This window comes from Amblyomma americanum, chromosome 1 (genome assembly GCF_052857255.1).
Source record: "Amblyomma americanum isolate KBUSLIRL-KWMA chromosome 1, ASM5285725v1, whole genome shotgun sequence".
NCBI lineage: Eukaryota > Metazoa > Arthropoda > Arachnida > Ixodida > Ixodidae > Amblyomma > Amblyomma americanum.
This window is the reverse complement of record NC_135497.1, coordinates 35,668,939-35,682,426: the sequence shown is the minus strand read 5'-3', so window position 1 is coordinate 35,682,426 and position 13,488 is coordinate 35,668,939. Positions and strand designations below refer to the sequence as shown.

The window sequence follows — 13,488 nt, the reverse complement described above, 5'->3', positions numbered from 1 at the left end:
GAAAAAATTTCGAAAACGACACAAATCTGAAACGACGTTATTTTCACTTTTTTCTCCACAAATATATAACGCGTATATTTCAAATTTCCACGATTAATTACCATTGAGGTGCTAAAAAAGTACACCAGCTTTCATTGTTACATAAAATTGAGAAGTGCAAGAAGTATTGCCGTAAATCTGGCATTTTTGAATACAGTAGTGTTTTTCAAAAATCAAAGGAAAAAACACCCCATCTCTAATTTATCTTGAAACTCATGAAACAAGCCTCTAGAAGGAAAAAAAGTGTATGAAAGAACGTGTTGCATTATTTTGTTTCCAACAATGTTATCCAAGCTCAAAATTGTAGTTTTTTGAGCATCACCCAGAGCGCCTAAATGAGGGGGACGGAAGCAGCAAACGCTCTTCCCTGCTCTAAAATTTCCCCATATCCCAAGACATACCTTTTCCATCAAGAGAGAGTGTACCTAATACTTTTTGTGGATTGACACCGATCTGTAACAAACAGAATTCAGTAGCACTGCTATCGCTGAGTGCAGGTAAACAAAAGTTCTCAATGTAATTTTCTGACTGCACAGTGCCCCTATAAGGTTGTATTTCATTAAAAAAAACCAACTGAACAGTAGAAATGAACGCGGAAGTAAACAGCATCTTTTCAAAGTCAATGTTTTTTTAAAAAAAAAACATCCCAATATGTGCTTGCCAGAGGTGCTTTACAAATCCACATTCTGTACCATAGCTTTTACCATAGGCATTTTGGAGGCTCTGTGATAAGCAAAAACTTAAAAAAATTGTACATAAGTTGAACGAATGCCTACTGCAGCATAGCTATCACCAATCTAGGATATACCAGCATAGCTAATCCAAATAAATTAACAGCGGCTAAAAAAGAAACCAAAATGTATTTTTAAATCAAACTTGAAATAGAAAAGAAAATTAACCACAGTATGCCTGCAGTGAAACGACAAAGCGAGGGCCTTGGGACACACACAGCTTCATAGGTGCACTGTGCAGCAATAGAATTACATACAAAACTTTTCTTTCAATGCATTCCTATGGGCTGCACTCCAAGTTGTTACCTGCACCCGGCCATAACGGCACTACCAAATCCTTATTACATCACAGAGCAGTGTCTGTCCTCAAAAAGTATTGGGTATGCTCTCTCTTGATGGAAAACTCTCAGTGTTGGGATCTGGAGAAAATTTAGAGCAGCGGAGGGCGTGTTTGCAGCTTCCGTCCCCTTATTTAGGCGCTCCTGCTGACCCTAAAAGAATTACAAGTTTGAGCTAGGATAACATGGTTGGAAACAATATATTGCAACATGTTCTTTCATACATTTTTTTCACCTCCTTCTAGAAACTTGTTTCCAGAGTTTTAAAAAAAATTGGGGATGCAGTTTTTTGTTGAAAACATTTTTGAAAAACACTACTATGTTCAGAAATGCCAAAATTAGGGCAATATTTCTTGCACTTTCCTATATTATATAACAATGAAAGCCAGTACACCCTTTTAACACCTCACTGTTTATCTATTCTACAAATTTGAAGGAAACGTGCTTAATATTGGTGCCGAAAAAAATTCATGAAAATAGTCTCGTTTTGAGACGTCTCGTTTTCGAAATATTTTCCAGCAAGCAACTTCCTCAAAAATGCGGAAATAAGCCTGACATATTCCTTCTCACCTGCAAATTTAGCACGAGAAATAAATCCACCATGTCTTTCACATCTATATTTTTACGTCATAACAATATTGCGAAAATGAGCTGTGCTTGAAAACGCTGCCTCTGCCATGGCGTCGTTTATAATTTTTTTTCTGAAATATTAGCACTTTCACAAAACGAAATTCACTGTTGGCCTACTGAATCAAGAAAACTTAAAATATGTAATATTTAGGCAGTTTGATCTTGCGTGGAATCACCCAGCTTCGTCTTGATAATTGCGGGAAAGACGGGACGAGAAATATTCATCATTTTTGCTCGCAGCACAACAAGAACGGGGCACGAGACGAAAGACAACCATAAACAAGCGCTGACTATTCACTGGTTTTTTATTGAAGAATAAAAGGAGGACATATATACATTATCCGAGAAGGAATTGAGTTATCTGACCTCCCACGTGCCTTCCAGATAACTTTTCTTGTCTGGGTAAGTCTTTCATTGTCTGTATATATACGCATTTCATGGTTTATGGGGGTTTAACGTCCCAAAGCGACTCAGGCTATGAGAGACGCCGTAGTGAAGGCCTCCGGGAATTTCCACCACCTGGGGTTCTTTAACGTGCACTGACATCGCACAGTACACGGGCTTCTAGAATTTTGCCTCCACCGAAATTCGACCGCCGCGGCCGGGATCGAACCCGCGTCTTTCGGGCCAGCGGCCGAGCGCCATAACCACTCAGCCACCGCGGCAGCTTTATACGCATTTCGTTCAATAAAAAAATGTGTTGATAGTCAGCGCTTGTTTGTGTTTGTCTTTAGCCTCGTGTCCCGTTCTTGTTGCGCTGTGAGCTAAAATGATGAATACTTACCAACTCGCCCAAATTTCCGCCTTGCTGAACGGGACGAGAAAGACGGAGACGCTCGTGTTGTCCATCTTAAGCGCTGTTTTCAAGACGAACTCACGTCAACAAGCCCAACTTCCTACGCTTGTGCATGCACTGCTTGATGACTTACATGTATCGACGCAGTCAAGATGGAAGCAACTCTCCACTCTTCTCGCGTGCTCGATCCGCCCTCGCTGGTCGCCTCACGAAGTCGCACACGCCAAGTCGTTGGAACCAAATCCGTCTTCGTAGCAAGCATCCTGAACTGAACTCGTTCGCCACAGAGGGAACAGTGGAAAAAGGCATCATATTTTATTTATTTATTTCTTTATTTATTTATTTATTTATTTATTTAGCAAATACTGCCGGCCTGTGTTACAGGCCTTAGGCAGGAGTGGGGTACAAACATATTGATAAAAATGACAAGTACATTGCAAAAGAAGCAGATAGCGAACAGAGCAAAAACCAGTACATACAACATAAAATCGATTACAAAGACATAGAACATATGATGACATCGATCCTGGCAGCAAACGAAAGCATCGGACTTGGCCCAAAACAAGGATACAATAGAGCCCTATACATCCTTCAGAGCTTGTAAAAATAAATTAACCGATTCGCAATTGACAACATCAGCAGGTAAACCATTCCACTTAATGATAGTATGGGGAAAGAATGAATACTTAAATACATTAGTTTTGCATGAAAACGCCGCAACTTTCTTAGTATGGTAAGAGCGTGTAGGGTGTCGAGATGTGTGCTCAACTAAAATTCCTTCCTCTATTGTTAGTTTATTGTGATAATACAAGTAGAATAACTTTAATTTTTCTCGATGACGACGCATGGCCAGGTGTTCAAGTCCTGCGATTTTCAGTAGGGCTGTTGGGGAAATATTCCAACTGTAACAATTAAAGATAAATCTAGCAGCTTTGCGTTGGACATTTTCTATTTTAAGTTTGTTACTTTCGGTCCAGGGATCCCACACTGCCGCAGCATATTCCAACATTGGCCGAACAAATGTTTTGTAAGCTAAAAGCTTTATTTCTTGTGTGGATTGTGCCAGCGTTCTTCTCAAGTAGTGCAGTTGTCTTAGATCTTTTTTTTTCTATATACGATACGTGCTCGTTCCATCCAAGGTCTGAGACTATCTGAATTCCTAAGTATTTAAAAGCGTTGACAAATAAGAGGGGCTCATTGGCTAAGCGGTAAGTAAAACTAAAAGGATTCTTTTTACGTGTCACAGTCATCGCTACTGTCTTGTTGGAATTCAAAGTCATTTGCCACGTGCAGCACCATTTTTCTACTGCAGACAGTGAATCGCATAAAAGGAGTTGATCTTCAGGGCTAGAAATTTCTTGATAAAGTATGTAATCGTCTGCGAAAAGTCGTATTTTAACATGTACGTTGTGAACTATGTCATTAATAAATACTAGAAAGAAAAGGGGACCCAAGACTGAGCCCTGCGGAATACCGGATTCTACTGGGACAGCATCAGAGAGGACACCATCAACAACCACACTTTGACGTCTATGCGAAAGATAGGCTTCGATCCATGAGAGTAGGCACTCGTGTTTCAGTATAGGTTTTAACTTCTGCAGTAATTTTTGATGAGACACACGATCGAATGCTTTCTCGAAATCAAGAAAAACAATATCAACTTGATTATGTCTAGCTACAGGCAGCAGACGAACGGCCGTGCAAACGCCGAATTGTGCCCAACATCCTAACGTACCGCGGCTACCGCGGCCATGCAGGCCATGCCGCCGGCAAAGATTGCCTTCGGCTTCGGCTTCCAATGCCGCCAAAATCCAGCTTCTTCGGTCACGGGACGAGAAAAATTTTTATTTTCTTCCTTTTTTTCTAGCAGTGCCCGCAGCTGTCCGCGCGCACGTGGCGAAAGAAAAAGAGAGGAGAAGGAAACGCGGTTCGGGCCGGCATGCCGGGTTGTTTTCAAGGCCATGTTGGCACATAGGTGCTCCCTCCCCGCAGTCTTTGCACAAGGGTAGAAAGGAACGGCGCCAAATTTGCCTACTTATTTTGTGTGTGTGATTTAGTAAATTCCACCAGCAACTGAGCACAGGCCCTTGGCTGCCTTCGTGTCAGATGTCGAAATTTTTTTGCCGCCACGGCTAGCTTTTTTACATTGTCCCTAATTCGAGTCGTCCATATCAACGGGGGTCGTATAAACGAGCCACGACTTGTTTTCTTCACATGTTTCGGCTGAATTGTATTTTTCAGGTAAACGCAGCTTTACTCAGAGTAAACCACGTGGCTGGCTAAACCATGCTTACGTGTTTCGAATAGACTCATGCAGCTCCGGTCTTGTTTTTTTTTGGGGGGGGGGAGTAGTGGTGTTAAGTGTCACTGTGCGTGTGCTGTTTGTGTGCCTGAAAAAGAAAAAAAACTCTTACATGCAAGCCCCCTTCAAACCCAAATACTGGCACCGAGGTTGCTCCGAAAGAAAAGGTTGCACTTCCGTTGCGCAACACCCACAGGGCAAGAATTGGGAGTCCGCGTTTGTTTTGCGACACAGGCGGTGGCATAGTCCCGAGAAAATTTTCAGCCCGAGGCGCACGCGGCTAAGCATGTGGATGCGCCTCAAGCAGAGCTGTCAAATGGGTCCTAGCACTAAACGCCAAAGAGAGAGAACAAGTAGCCGAAATGTAGCCAAATGTGAAAATGACATGTATCACGAAAATAGCCCAAAATAATTTTTTAATGAGCACAACAAAATAATCACGAACAGGAGGGCCCTCATTACTGGTTCCTAGAGCTTCTAGCGCTCAATTTGTATTTCCATTTTCTTCTGAAAATCGAAGTCTCCATAATTCTCTTCATCTAGGTGCTGAAAGCGGGCCATTTCGGTCCTAGCGCTTCGCCGCTGCGATGGGCTTACTTCCTCTATTAATTAATCACTCTTCCTCCGACTCCTACCTTTCTTTGCTTCAAAATTTGCCTCTGTGCAACGGTGCGCTGCTTATGTTGTTTTTGAATAACTGGTGGCTCGGTACTACTTCTAGGAAAGCGCCGGCTTGATGTCATATGAGGAATTACAGTGAAACAAAATTTAAGTGACAATTTTATTCTTATTGCAAAACGCATGCATACCCCCCCCCCCCCCCCCCCCCCCCCGCCCTCGAAACTCATATGTACAGAACATACAGCCGGGGACAAAAGTCTAGAGACCACGTGTTCCTGAAACGAAGCCTATCGTTTTATTATTAGCCAGCGGCTGGAGACCGCACTTATTTTTTGTGGAGATGAAAGAACAAAATTTTGACATTCACCTCGACAAGTGTGGTTTCCAGCCGCCGGCTAATAGCAGAGCTATAGGCTTCGTTTGAGGAACATGTGGTCTCCAGACTTTTGTCCCCGACTGAACATCCACAAAAGGAACATGGACCAGAAAACGAGAAACACCGGTAAAACGCAATTACAGCAACTGCAGTTCAATTGCAGAGCCATAGGGGGCCCGAGGTTCTAAAGCAAATAACGCAACGCTTATATGCACTGATCACGTGAGCGAGTGAAACTGCGTGGAAGCTAGCTAGCTCGAGTCTGACTTTTTTTTTTCATTCATTCATTTCTATTTGTTCTTCACAACATGACGTACACATTGTGAAAGGGGCCAAGAAGAAAAGCCGTTCCTTTACGGCTTGAAAAAAAAATCTTGGTCCCCCCTGGCATTGACGGCAACGAAGCAACACAATCCAGAAACAAATGTACAGAAAAAAATATACAGAAATATACAGAGACAAACAAAATTATAACTTAGCATTTTTCAGTTTATTTCGCATATTATCCTGACATAAGCTTGAATAATCTAACATGGCTCAGGCTATCTGCCACCGTTCTGTGTTTTGTGACAAAAGAAGCAAATAGATTTATTTGGTGTAGTTGCGATCGTTTCAGTAAATGATTTTCGGTTCGATATCCGAATTCTATGATATATATGTGATTCGACGAAACGATGTCCAAGGTATACTTCCGGAATTTACTGGCGCCACAAAGCCACGGTCGGAACTGGCTTCTAACGCTCCACCACGAGAAAACTACCAATCTGCGCTATTAACAGCTTCAGCTTTGCATCATTAACCTACGTGGTCAAAGCGTGCTGCGGCCAATAAAGATAGCAGCGCGAGGGAAATCGCCTAAATATTGCCATTTTCGGACATTATACTATATAGCTGCGTAATAAAAATACCTGTAGAAAAGTGCTCATCATTTTTAAGTACCCTGAAATATATCATTTAAAGTAGTACTACGTAACGGTCTGGCTCATCGTTGCTGAAAAAGGTTTCCGATTTATTTTATTTGAAATTAGTTATCGCCCAGCATATTGCAGAGGGCGTCTGGAAGCTGGTTGCGTGTGCCGAAGTTGGGAAAGGTGCTGCTGCGTTAAAAGTGATTCCATGTTATTTCATGGCTTGTGCTTCAGCTGGGAAAATGCATGTGGGGATTCAAGAACTGGTGTTTAAAACGCTGTTTTAAATACAAAGACATCAGCCCAAAATTTTATGCAGTTAAAAAACGCACCCGCGGGCTTGCACGTATAACACTGCCATTACTGGAAACGGTCCGTGCGTGTTTGAACGTGATATAACGGTGCCTAGGGAGCCCGTCTCGATTCCGGCTGCCTTGCTTCAGAAGAGTGCACTGATGTTACGCGTGACGAACCACAAAGCGTTCTCAGAGTGAAGGTTTGACGCAGCTGTGCTAAAAAAATGCGTGGCTGTTCTAACCAGCTGCATGCCATTGTGCAGAACCTGAAAGTATGCATAGCGGATACTGTATGTCTGGTAAAGGTGTCCAGATTGCCGCGTTATTTAAAACACTCAAATGGACATCTTTCTTTTCCACATTTCAATTTGAAGCCTTTTGTTAACGTTGAAGTTTTTGATCGATGTGCGGCAAGATTTGTCTCAGGTCTGGACATAACCTTAGAGTGCCTGTCAGTGCTCTCCATTTCCCTCATTCATATTCTCCTAGCGATTTCATGCCTGTGGTCCGGACCTGCGGCAGTGCAACTATTTTGCGATTTCCGGCCAGTTGATAATAACTTTTATTCTCATCTAGTTTTGTTCCGAACCTTCTGTGCTCAGTGCTTATACTGGCGTTACACCATGGCCCATTCTTCCCTAGACCCTGAGTTCTGTCCTCACCAAATCGGAGGCTACTCAATGTCACGATTGAACTCTATCTCCTGCTCTTATCCGAATCCATCGCTCTGAAGGCCTCTCGCAAACGCGATGGACAGCAACGAAAAAAATTGCGTCGCGTCGATCTACTATTAATTCGTGTTCACCACTTTTATAAAAAGAAAGCAGTTTCTGCAACGAGGGCCAGCTTTGTTGAACTACGTTTTGATACTCTTGAACAGCGACTCAATGTGTTGGGGACGCTCTCGTGATGTAGTTCCTTGTAAAATGGTTTCCACTGAAATCAGCTTGGACGAGATTATGAAAAGAAAGAAAATATGCCTCAATATTACTAGAAATAATCGTTAAAAGACTACAGGTGTTAACAAGACAGAAAGCAGTCAATTACACGAGGAAAAGTGCCTCTTTTTGTTTTTCTAAGCCGTGACGTCACGGGAGTCATTTTTGGTCGCACAGGCTACCTTCCGCTGCGTACGCGGAAAAAGGTTGGCGATAAGCGGATTACGGAAAACGGATTGCCTTGCACAGCCGTAATCTGGCCCCAGAGGTGGCGGCCGCTATGACGTTGGTTAAAACTGTGTTGTGAAGAATAATAGGGATGTAGGAACTGGAAGCTAATGAAATATGCAGCGAGACACAGGACAAAGCCACTGTAAGCAGGTACCAACTCGTCTGTTACACCCCGGAGAGGAGTGCGGTGTGAAAAGATCGAGAAAAAAGCTTCCATAAAAGCAACACATTTCAAAAGGGCTGCATTCTCAAGGGGATTCCAAGTCAGCATGTCAGCAATAGGAGCGGTGTTTTTCAGAGGCAAGGAAGGGTGCACTTCTCATTCATGATTTTTCTCTCCTCCTAAAGCCCTTCTTTCTCTTTTCCTTCTTGCTATACACGTTTCCACGTACCGCCATATTGCTGGCTGGACTGCTTTTTGTACCTGGCGCAAAAATTCATCGCGCCTGATCTTTAACTTCCGGCGCTCTAACTTCCTCCATTCACCACTCTGCACCTGTAGCCCGAACAATGAAACCCCCCCACACCACGGAACGGCGACGAAGGCATTTTCCTCTCCCTGCCTAGCCTCTGCCGCAGACAGCGCGCGACCATCCGGAGTTTTACTTCTCAAGAAGAATGTGAGTGTGTCGTTTGGGTTCGAGACCTTTCAGTTGGAAAACAAGCTTTCCGGAAAAGATTTACTGGTATCCGCAAGTGGTCAGTTGACAACTTGCAGAATTGTTAGTAACACCCTCTGCAATATAGCACATATTTTCAAACTAAAACCCTTGTTCACATTTCCGCATTCTTGTTCGAAAAGCAAGAGGGAAGATGCTTTTTTATTTGTATGAGAGGGGAGTTGTTGAAAGGACACAATGAGAAGCCAAATATTCCAGTGAATCCAAAATTTCCACTGACTCTATAGGGCGACAAGTTCCGTTACTGTACCAGCACTAGTCTCTAGCTTATCCACAATAAATACTCGCTCTCTCTTCTTTTGTGTGCAAAGCAAGGCTACGAACGCGAGGAGCAGGTCGAAACGGGTACAACGGTGCAACAGAGTACCCTTCGGCGACTGCCCTTTTCACATGTAAGCGAACCACTCGCGAATCCCGCCGCCGCGGCGCATACACCCTCTCTCAAGTGGCGAAGGAAGCTCCAGCGGCTGGAGCGGCGAGGCTCGGGCAAGTTGGAAATTTTCGCGGCAGCACCGCATCTCAACCATTGACGGCTCGGCGTTGCCACGTGACCAGTAAAGACATCGTGCAAGAAAGCATGCGCATAGGCCAGTGTTTGTGCTGTTTAAAAAAAGAAATTATATAAAGTGGTGTTGAATGCTTAAAACGAAAGATTTATATTTAGTCAAATAAACAATGAAAATAAACAATAAAATTGTGCTGATATATTACAATTTTTTGTGTTTGCAGGCACCAAAACCGGTTGCAAGCGCATATCTTTTGCCAGCAACATTGGTTTTCGCAGCGGTTGTACAACAGTTTAACTTCTAGTTCACTGTAGGTGTGCTGTGGCTGGAATTTTAGCCACTGCAGCGGTGGGAAACGCGCAGTGGCGACGAATATGAACCGAAAGCTCGCGAAACGCTTCGTAGTGCCGCGCCGCTGTTCGCTCTATTCGCCGAATCGCTTGCATGTGAACCACCCTTTACACTCGATCTCGAAAGTTGGTGGAAACCTGTGGGGCTTCAGGTTCACTGAGATTAAGGGCCGTCACTCTCTCTCCTTTCATAAAAAGGATAAAATGGAAGGCGATTGACTCACATTCCCTCTGTTGGCAGAGCAGGAAATTAAAAGGCTGTATTCACATGACAAAGAATTTTCGGTTTCAACTTTCAAAATTTCATAAAAACTGACTTAAAAGAAGTTGCTTTCCGACAGACACCCTCGTTCACAGACTGGTTTTTACTTCCTACTCTACCCAGAACCGGGGTAGTGTGAAGAGAGATGGGTCAGTCGCCCTCCATTGTAACTTTTCAGAAATTGAGAGGGATATTCACCTTAATCTGTGCAAACCTGCACTGCAGACGGTTCCCATCATTTTTGGAAAACGGGAAAATGCCGCCTCGACGAGAGGCGGAACCGGTCCCGCCGGGCCGGCGGAGACTGACGCGCTCGAAGCGAAATCGAAACACTCTCCAAGTTGCCGCTGGTGTGGTCGAGGTGCGCCGAACCCGCCGAACACGTCGACGGTCACACGCCGTTGGAGTGTAGAGGGTCTCGCTGTGGCCAGCGTGACGTCGCCGTGCCGCGCGCGCTTAGGTCGGAGTAAAAACGCGTCCCGCGTACTACCACGAGGGTCCACTTTACATCGCTGAGGGTGCTCACCGCTAAAGAACAACTTGCTTCAAGGACGCATTCATGCAACTGCCCTCATCCGACGTGATTTACAAACAACGTTGGTCACGGCACCTTCTTAAAGCTATAAGTAAAACAAGGTGCTACCTTGTATTTGAGAAATGAAGAATTACAAAAACCTTCATCCATGCAAGTTTAAAAAACGAAGGTGCGGAAATCAATCCTGACATCACATACACGTATTTCTTCTGGCTGCCTCTTTGAGCAATGCACCATAATAAAAGATTCGTCATTGTCATTGTTTTCAGTTTTGTTCCTAAAGGGAAAATTACACCTAGAGTGGTAAGTTATGATCAGCAACTCTCGGAGGATAAAAACAGCAAAGATTCTATACAAAGCTTTTTCTTCTTATAAGACATCTTGCTCTAACCTCAAAATAGATAAAAGATGTCTTTTTGATCAACTAGAACTGCCGTGCTTCAAAGTTTACTTCTTGAGAAAAAAGAAAACTGCGCTTTTCAGTAACAAGAACCTGCTAGCATGGATATACTGCGCAAGTGCAAACAATGCCTCAGTATTGCTTTCGCCTCAACATTTCAGTCACTAAACCCAAAGTGCCCTCTAGGAGAAATCCCAGGAAGCATTTTTTCCGCCATATTTGGCATAAAAAACGAAACACAGTTCTCAACACTGACAAAAAGGATAAAAAAGGTGCAACTTTCACGAAACAGACTAAGCGTCTCGCAGCAGGTATTTTAAGGGTGCAAAGTTATTCCATATGTCTGCCGATAAGGGGTAAAATTCGAAGTTACCCCTTTGTTACCCCTTTTTTACACCCTCTTTTTTAGAGTGTGATTGATTCGAGCCTACGCGAGATTACCAGCGCATCACTACAAGAGTGCACGATAGTCGAGGCTGAAGAAGCGTTCGTCGCTCTAGAGTCAGCAAAGGGCTATTGGTATAAACGGCCTTTAACAATACTTACAGACTCACAAACGGCGTGACGGAAATATCTACGCGGCAGAATAGGGCACGGAGCGCTCAACATACTCCGCCCCGGAAACCACATAACGCAACGACAGCCAAAGGAACGACCAATTAGGCATACGATAGTATGGACGCCGGGACACACGGGAGTGGCAGGAAACCAAGAGGCGTTCAGGATAGCTCGAGGGTACACTTATTACCGAGCATCCAACGTATACGACCTCGAGGGGACCGAACCTGTACACCAAGACTATTCGGCGATACTAAATTACTACAAGGGCTGCAGAAAGCGGAACCCACCACCGCACAACTCCCTCAACAGAGAGGTCTCTGTCGCGTGGAGGCCGCTGCAAACGGGCTTGTACCCGAACCTAAACGCACTCAGCAAAATATATCCCGCACAATACAATGACTAATGCCCCTGGTGCCACAAAACACCCACGTTGTATCTGATAACGTGGGCATGCCAGAAGATAGACGTGGCACCCGTTATATCAAACCCGAGTGCAGAGCAATGGGGGGCAGTGCTCTCCAGCGATGGCCGGGTCGACCAAGAAGGACTGATTCGGCGAGCACAACTCGCAGCATCATCCAGAGGAGCCCTGGACTAGGGGCAACAGACTGCTCTGCAAGAATATGGACGGAGCCATCTGAAGACCGCAGTAGACGAGTGAATCTAGCGCTCAGTACAGTTTTTCACTCACTCACACACTCGCACCTTTGGGGTGCTGTCGTACTGTGCGAGGGCTCCGGCTTACGTCAGCCGTAATTTTTTGGTTGCATTGAACTACAGGAGAAAGAAAAAAGAAACAGGGCAGTGCTGTTTAATCGAAATGTGTGTTAATGCTTTTAACAATCGTTGTTATCCTTTTGATAGACTAACAACAAATCCGTGTTAGTGCTGCGTACATACAATGTTCAGTGTAGGTCCAAAATAAAAAGTAAAAAAAGACAATGCCAGAAGTGGGGTTCGAACCCACGCCCTCTTTCGAGGACCAGAGCTTAAATCTGGCGCCTTACACCGCTCGGCCATTCTGACCATGGTGCGGCTACTTTTACGAACAGATATTCACTCTGTGAAAGTGTGTGCGTATACATGTAGCGTCTCTGCCAAAAGTAACCAAAAAGCCGCGATGGCAGCGACAGCGGTCTCTCAGCCGGGCGGCGGCGCTGCGGTCCCGGGCGCTGGCCACTGCTCTCCGGCTGCGAGTGTAACATGGGCGACGTAAGCCTGCGCTCCCACCCTCCTTCCCCTGATGATAAGAAGCAGATAGTAGAGAGTTTTAGTTTCACGTACGTAAAGCTCTTACGGGTGACCAGTGCGCATGCGTAGAACGCAAAGGGTATGAGCGAGTCTCACGTACGTACGTGAGATTCGGATTTTTACGTTGCGGTCTTTGCGTTGCTTGCGTACGTAGCGTTGACAAACATGGCGGCACCCTGCCCGCCGCTTCATGGCGATAACAGCTTCGTCGCTAATCCCTCGAGGCGATATGGTGTTCTAAACTGTTGTATTCGCCTTCGATTTGCCCATTCTTACCCTCGCATAAGGTTTCAAGCGGCAGATAGCTTTTGTTTTTCAGGCAGAAAAGCGATTTTTCAGCTGCTAAGCCTGTCGAAGTAGCGTTGGTCGTCGTCATAGCAACGGTCTCGCTATGAATGGCTTCGCTTAATGACTTGTCTTGGATGATTATGGCTACAACCAGTGTCTGTGTTTCTTAGTAGATGGCGCTAGGCGTAACGCGTGGCGTGTTTCGCGTACGTGTAACTATAAGGGTTTCAAACCACCTGCGTGCAGGCTACGTAGACTTCTCACGTTTGCGTACGTGAACCCTCTACGTACATGAAACTAAAACTCTCTAGTATGTTAATGAAAATTGTTTTTTTTCAGAGAAAGGAAATGGCGCAGTATCTCTCTCACATATCGGCTGACACCTGAACCGCGCCGTAAGGAAAGGGATAAAGGAGGGAGCTAAAGAAGAAAGTTAGAAAGAGATGCCT

General features: G+C 44.6%; 1 non-coding gene across 1 annotated transcript; it reads right to left on the bottom strand.

Annotated features, from left to right (window-relative positions):
• Positions 1 to 12,442: 12,442 nt before the first annotated feature.
• Positions 12,443 to 12,526, bottom strand: TRNAL-UAA (transfer RNA leucine (anticodon UAA)). The gene has a single exon. It is a non-coding gene; the product is annotated as a tRNA-Leu (tRNA).
• Positions 12,527 to 13,488: the final 962 nt, after the last annotated feature.